A 6,000-nucleotide genomic window follows, 5' to 3' on the forward strand; every position below is an offset into this window, starting at 1 on the left:
TGAAGGAGGTATTGGAAAAGGGGGAGATAGGTACACAGAGGGACACTACTGGAAAAGGATGGAAGATAGAGATACGGAGACAATGCTGGAAAAGGAGGACGATAGAGACATGGGGAGTTATGCTGGAAAGGGAAGGAGGTGGGGACATGGGGGGAACAGTGCTGGGAAAATGGGAAACCGGGGGAGAGGGATTATGCTTGAAAGGGAGGGAAAATGGTGACACGGGCTAATATTGGAAAGGGAGGGAGATGGGGATACAAGGGATAATGCTGGAAAGGGGAGATATGGGGACAGGTGGGGGAATGCTGGAAGGGGAGGGAAGGTAAAAGAGATGCCACATCGCATAGGAGGTAGGAAGAAAGATGTCACTAGACCACAGGGAGGGAGAAGGGGGAACATGAAAGAGAGAGCTTGGATGAAGAGAGGGGAAGAGAAGCTGAGCCCATGGGGAGAAAGGGAGAGATGCTGGGATGGGAGAGGTTGACGACAGAGAAAAGAGAAAGATGAGATGGGTTGGGAGGAGAGTAGGAAATATGTTGGAGAGAGAGAGATTCGGTACCATGGGGGGGGAGAGTGGAAGTGCCAGCTGGGGGGGAGGAGTACAGAAGAAAGGGAAGAGAGGGGGACAGGAGAAACTGGACAGGGTAGGGATGATGATACAGAGGGCAGATACTGAACATGAGGGAAATAGGGACAAGAACATAGAGGGGAGGTGCTGGACATGACAGATAAGAACAGAGGGAATGATGGTAGACATGAAGAAGAAATGTCAAATGGACAGGAGACATTGGAAAGCAGAAGATGGATGGGACTAGGAGAAAAGGGGAACAGTTCAGAAGATGGATGGGACGAGGGTAAAAGGGGGGGGGGGCAGATCAGAAGATGACTTGGTGATTGAATGAGGGTGTATTAGGGATGAAGTTTGGGGGGAATGACCTGGAGGACTGGAGAGGATAAGAGACAATGACAAGGGATGGGGGTATTTGAGAGGGGTATGGAGGAAGGGGATGGGTCTCTGAAGGGATTGTGTGAGGGTGGAAATGGGGTTAAAAAGATGGTGGAAGAGGCAGTAGGACATGGGGTATATGGTAAAAGATAGAAGAATGGCTTAGAGACAAGGGAAGGAAGGAGAGATGGGGCTGGTGAAGGGGATTAAAGGCAGTGAAGGGTAGATGAGTGCTAGGAGAATGAGAACAGAGGATGGGAATGGGAGAGTACGGATGTGGGTGAAATTTGAGGAGGGGGATAGGAGACTGGAAAAGGAGAGAGAGACAGAGGGGGCAATGGGAGGGAGATGGGAAAAGCAGTAGGTAGATGAAAAGTGAAAAGGAGACTAAGGACCAGGTGAGACAAAGGGATAATGAGAGTAAAATCAAATGGATGGACAAATGCAGAGAAGAGAAAAGCGGGGGGGGGGGGGGGGACATAAAACGAAAGATCAGTGCCAAACAGATGTAGAGGAAGAAGACGAGGAGAGAGAAGAAATGGAGAGGCCAACCCAGAAAAGAATTTAGAAGACTGACACATGGAAAGTGGAAAAGAAACTGGGACCAGCCTAATTGTAGAAATAAAAAGCCCAGACAACAAAGGTAAAAAAGATGTGCCTACTTTGTGAAATGTATATTTTCTTTTCTGTTTTCATTTTGCAAAGTAACAGGAGAAAATACATTTCTGTTTCTCTTTTACTAGTATTGTACTGCTTATAAAGGCTGGCTTTTTTGGGCCGGGTGTGAAGGAGGGTGGTCTCCATTTCAGCTTTTGTCTGCATGCTTTTTATTTTTATTTTTATTTTTTTTGAGGGTCCCTATTCTGTATCAGATGAGCATCTGTTGATGTCCTCCAACAGGCATGTAGTGTCTGTGTAGGAATCTGTAACAGTCCAGCTTCTTCCAGTTTCAGTTTCCCAGTAGCAGGTATATTGATGTTCTAGGGCCCAGTGAAATATTTACAGTGCTGTCTTTTCATAGATGGTTTAGGGCTGTTATGGTTTGGTAAATTTGGTGCTCTAGGACTCAGTGTAATATTTATATAGGGTTGTTACAGTGTGGTAAGTTTTCTGTATAGGTTTTAAGTGTCCTTTTTCAGGATTTATCTACATACTGTAGAGTCACCACACAAAAGCCCGTCTGATTTAAACAAAGTGTCTAGCAATGGAAGGAGTGTATATATACTGTTCCTGAGCTGATGGTCACAATCTGAATATTTTTAATTGCAGTTAAGAAGACAGGCTGCCGACGTGATGCCGTGCTAGGAGAGCGGGTACAGGTGGGAGAGCTCCCGGGCCCGGATCGCGAAAACGCACCCTCCATGAGCCTAATATCGGTGCCTGAACCAGTAATTTTGTGGCACAGGCTTGAGGAAACCCGCAAGGTAGTGGAAAGCGACATATTCCTAGCTGCAGTCGTGTCTACCAAGACACAACGTGGGGAGAAAGAGAAAGCGCAAGCCAGCGATTCCAAGATGTCGGCGGGAGAGGACTCCAGTAGCTCCTCTGTAAGCCCTGCATGGGTGGCTGAAGTTGTATTTGAAGTGAAGAAGGCTATTGTGGACTCGTTGGATAAACGCTTACAGGAGGTGGCAAACAAGTTGGATACTGTGGACGGGAAACTGGAATTTTTAAAAGATGAATTTTCTACACACTGTCAGCGCGTCTCTGACTTAGAGGACCGAGTGCAGCAACTCTCTACCCTGAACACTACATTACAAGACAGAATTCGTTCACTGGAAGACAAGGTAGACGACATTGAGAATCGCTCTTGGAGGGGAAATCTGCGCTTGGTCAGCCTCCCTGAGAGTATTGCAGAAGAGGAGTTGAGGCAATTTTTGTAGTCTTCGCTGGTTTCTACCTTGCGGTTGCAGTCGGCAGTGGGCCTGCTCCGTATAGAGCGGGCACATCGGTTGGGCCCTCCACGGGTGGTCATATTCAAGATCCTGAACTTTGTACATAAAACTGAAATTCTGAGAGCCATTAGAGCGAAGGGCCCCCTCTCCTATGACAACAAAAGGGTTTTATGCTTTCAGGACTTTTCTACTCGGGTCTCGGGTTTGAGACGGGCGTATGCCCCTGTTTGTGCTGAACTACATCGTCGACACATGCAGTTTGCTTTGTTATATCCTGCCCAACTTAAGATTTTTACAGAGGGCAGGCCTCAATTCTATGATATACCCGAGGTAGCTCAGGCCTTCTTAAAAAACTTGACGGGCTGTGGATATCAACTGCAAGCGGAAATGCCGAGTCTGAGTTCACCTGGACTCGGATCATCAATGGAACACGGTGCTGGTTGGAACTCATGTGACTGGAAAAACGCTTAAAATGACGGTGGGATTTGCTTTGCTCTTGCTAAGCGGACTTGCCTGATATGCTGATACTTCAATCATAGCCTAATGTTACTGACTGTTGACATTGTAATGCATATTGCAAAGACAAGAAAATAAACTTCCTTTTTTTATGTGTGTGTATGCATGTGGAGCGTGATTGTTGGGTTTGGGAGGGACAGTTTATTTCTTGTAAGGTTGGATGGGGGTGTAAGGATGTGTACACAGTAGGTATTTTTTGTGCTCTTTGCGTTAAAGTTTGGTTAGTTCCCCAATGTAGGGGTTTCAATAGGTGTGCGCGAGGAAGAGGCAGTGGACTGTCCTGATTAATGCCCCAGAGGAAAGCAGAATTTTAACCCTGATCATGGCTTGGGAGGATAGATATTATTCAAAAGAGCTATAATTTAAGAGAATATTCGCTATATAATATGCATATTTGCCATTTGGCCAAAGATTAAAACCACCACCCCATACTGACAGTAGTACTAGTGTGGAGGGGTCATTCAGTAGCCATGATAAAATTAAATATTCACGATTAATCGTTATGGCCTAGGTAAACTAATGGATTTGTGATCAAAACCCCATAGTCCCAATATTTTAACAAAACTACTTGTGTCATTCCTTAGGTGTGTGGTGGAGTGGCCTAGTGGTTAGGGTGGTGGACTTTGGTCCTGGGGAACTGAGTTTGATTCCCACTTCCGGCACAGGCAGCTCCTTGTGACTCTGGGCAAGTCAGTTAACCCTCCATTGCCCCGGGTACAAATAAGTACCTGTATATAATATTTAAGCCGCATTGAGCCTGCCATGAGTGGGAAAGCACGGGGTACAAACGTAACAAAAAAAACACCAGGTGCTGCTTATGATGCAGTATTTATTTATTCATTCTTATATCCCACAGTTATCCAAAAACAAGTTTTGATTCAATGTTGCTTACAATTAACAGGAAAAATTGCAGTATTGTTATACGATTACAGCTGTAGTTAAAAACAGTATGGAGCGTTTGTGTTCAGTATGGTTAGCCATAGAATTGTTTAAAAAATTATTAGTATTATGCTAACATTGTATTATATTTCTGGTATTTGAATTCCAGTGTGTTAAATGTGTATATTTTTGATACTGTTTCACAGTAGTTCTATTATTAGGTTTCAACTTACTCTTTTCAGGTTTACCCTCATTTATTGTATTTGTGTTTATTCTTGGTTATTTTACTATTGTAAGTTTTATGTTAAACTGTACCTGCTGTACACTGCCTTGGGTGAATCTCTTCATAAAGGTGGTTAATAAATCCCAATAAATAAAAAAATAAATATATTTCATATTATATGACATTTTATCAAGAGGGAAAAGACCGCAGTGGCTCTCATCTCCTGTATGGAGACTATAGAAGAGCCTCACAGTATGAAAGAACCTCGTACGGTTACCACCATCATTGGTCATAAAAACCCTCTAAATATTTTTTGTGATATTTATTACACCATGTCTTAACACTTAATATATTAATACCCTCACTCATTTAATCTCTTCAAGTATAGCACTTTTGAATAATATTTGTTACATAAAGTTTTGAGTCTATAATTCCATCATTTGAATATTTTGGGAGGATAGATATCAGGGAAGAATAATGGATTGGGGGGGGGGGGGTACTGGAGGAAGAACTCAAAACAAGAAGAGGTCTGCACCTGGATGAGACAGGGTTGAAGAAGTATGGAGAGTTCTGCATAAGGTTGGAGCTTGGAGTGTGTGCTTGAAGGAAAGAAATCCACTTGCCATGTTACTGCTGCCTGACTCCCTCAAAACAATAAATTGTTGAACCCCCTCCACATGCTAACTGTAAGTCGTGGAGAAATTTTTCAAACTTTGGTTACGTTTTCTAAAGGTTTTTATGTTCAGCCATTAATAAATGCACATGATTTTGTTGTGATGTCAGCTGATGAAACAGAAAATGTATATATCACAGGATGTAGTATGCACTACTAGAAGAAAATGGTAATTATTTCTCTGTTTATAACACACAATAGTAACAAGATACGGGAAGGTAGCAGAGGAAAGAAGTTTCATAATGGTTTTCTTGTTATATTTGTCTACAGGGAGGTAAAAAAGGAAGAAGAAACTCAGAATTAGACCATGGCAGGTGATCAACTGTTTTGCTACAAGCAAAAAAAAAAAAAATTCTAGTTCTTCAGCATTTTGCAAAAATGTATATACTTAATGCTGCATTGGTGCTGATCTATGCAGATTTTCTTACAGTTTAAAATAATACTAGTTTAAATAAAATTCTTAACTTTTGTTGGTGCTAAAAATAGTTTAAAGGTGAAAAGTAGAGCTCTAATGTTTCTATAGAAATCAAAGCATGATGTTTGTTAAAAATTACATACTTTGTAGTTTTTCATCATTCAATAAAGGTTATTCTTCCATTTGCATATGCTTTTACCTTTTTTGTAAACTTTGTAATGTAACCTGTTAGGTTAAACAAAATGTTTAGAAATAAAAATATGTGGTGAGCTGGGTCTGGGATGTGGTGAGCCGGGCCTGAGCTGGAACGTTGCCTCAGGTGCCGCTGAGGTAGGCGGGCACCATGGGGCTGGAAGGCTCAGCGCCGAGGGGAGTTCCAAGCTACAAGGGAGTCGCAGCGGAGGAGTTGGAGTTGGGAGACAAACAGCTGGGGGAAGGAGGTTTCCGGATACA

The 6,000-nt window shown here is 42.8% G+C and overlaps 1 protein-coding gene across 1 annotated transcript in view; it reads left to right on the forward strand.

The window, feature by feature from the left end:
* The window catches only part of GKAP1 (G kinase anchoring protein 1), a 282,106-nt gene extending 276,377 nt beyond the window's left edge, over window positions 1-5,729 (forward strand). Inside the window, exon 13 of the mRNA XM_030193693.1 lies at window positions 5,403-5,729. The gene's annotated coding sequence lies outside the window, so the exon portion shown is untranslated. The remainder of the gene's footprint in view (window positions 1-5,402) is intronic.
* Window positions 5,730-6,000: the final 271 nt, after the last annotated feature.

The sequence above is a fragment of the Microcaecilia unicolor genome, chromosome 2 (genome assembly GCF_901765095.1).
Source record: "Microcaecilia unicolor chromosome 2, aMicUni1.1, whole genome shotgun sequence".
Lineage (NCBI taxonomy): Eukaryota > Metazoa > Chordata > Amphibia > Gymnophiona > Siphonopidae > Microcaecilia > Microcaecilia unicolor.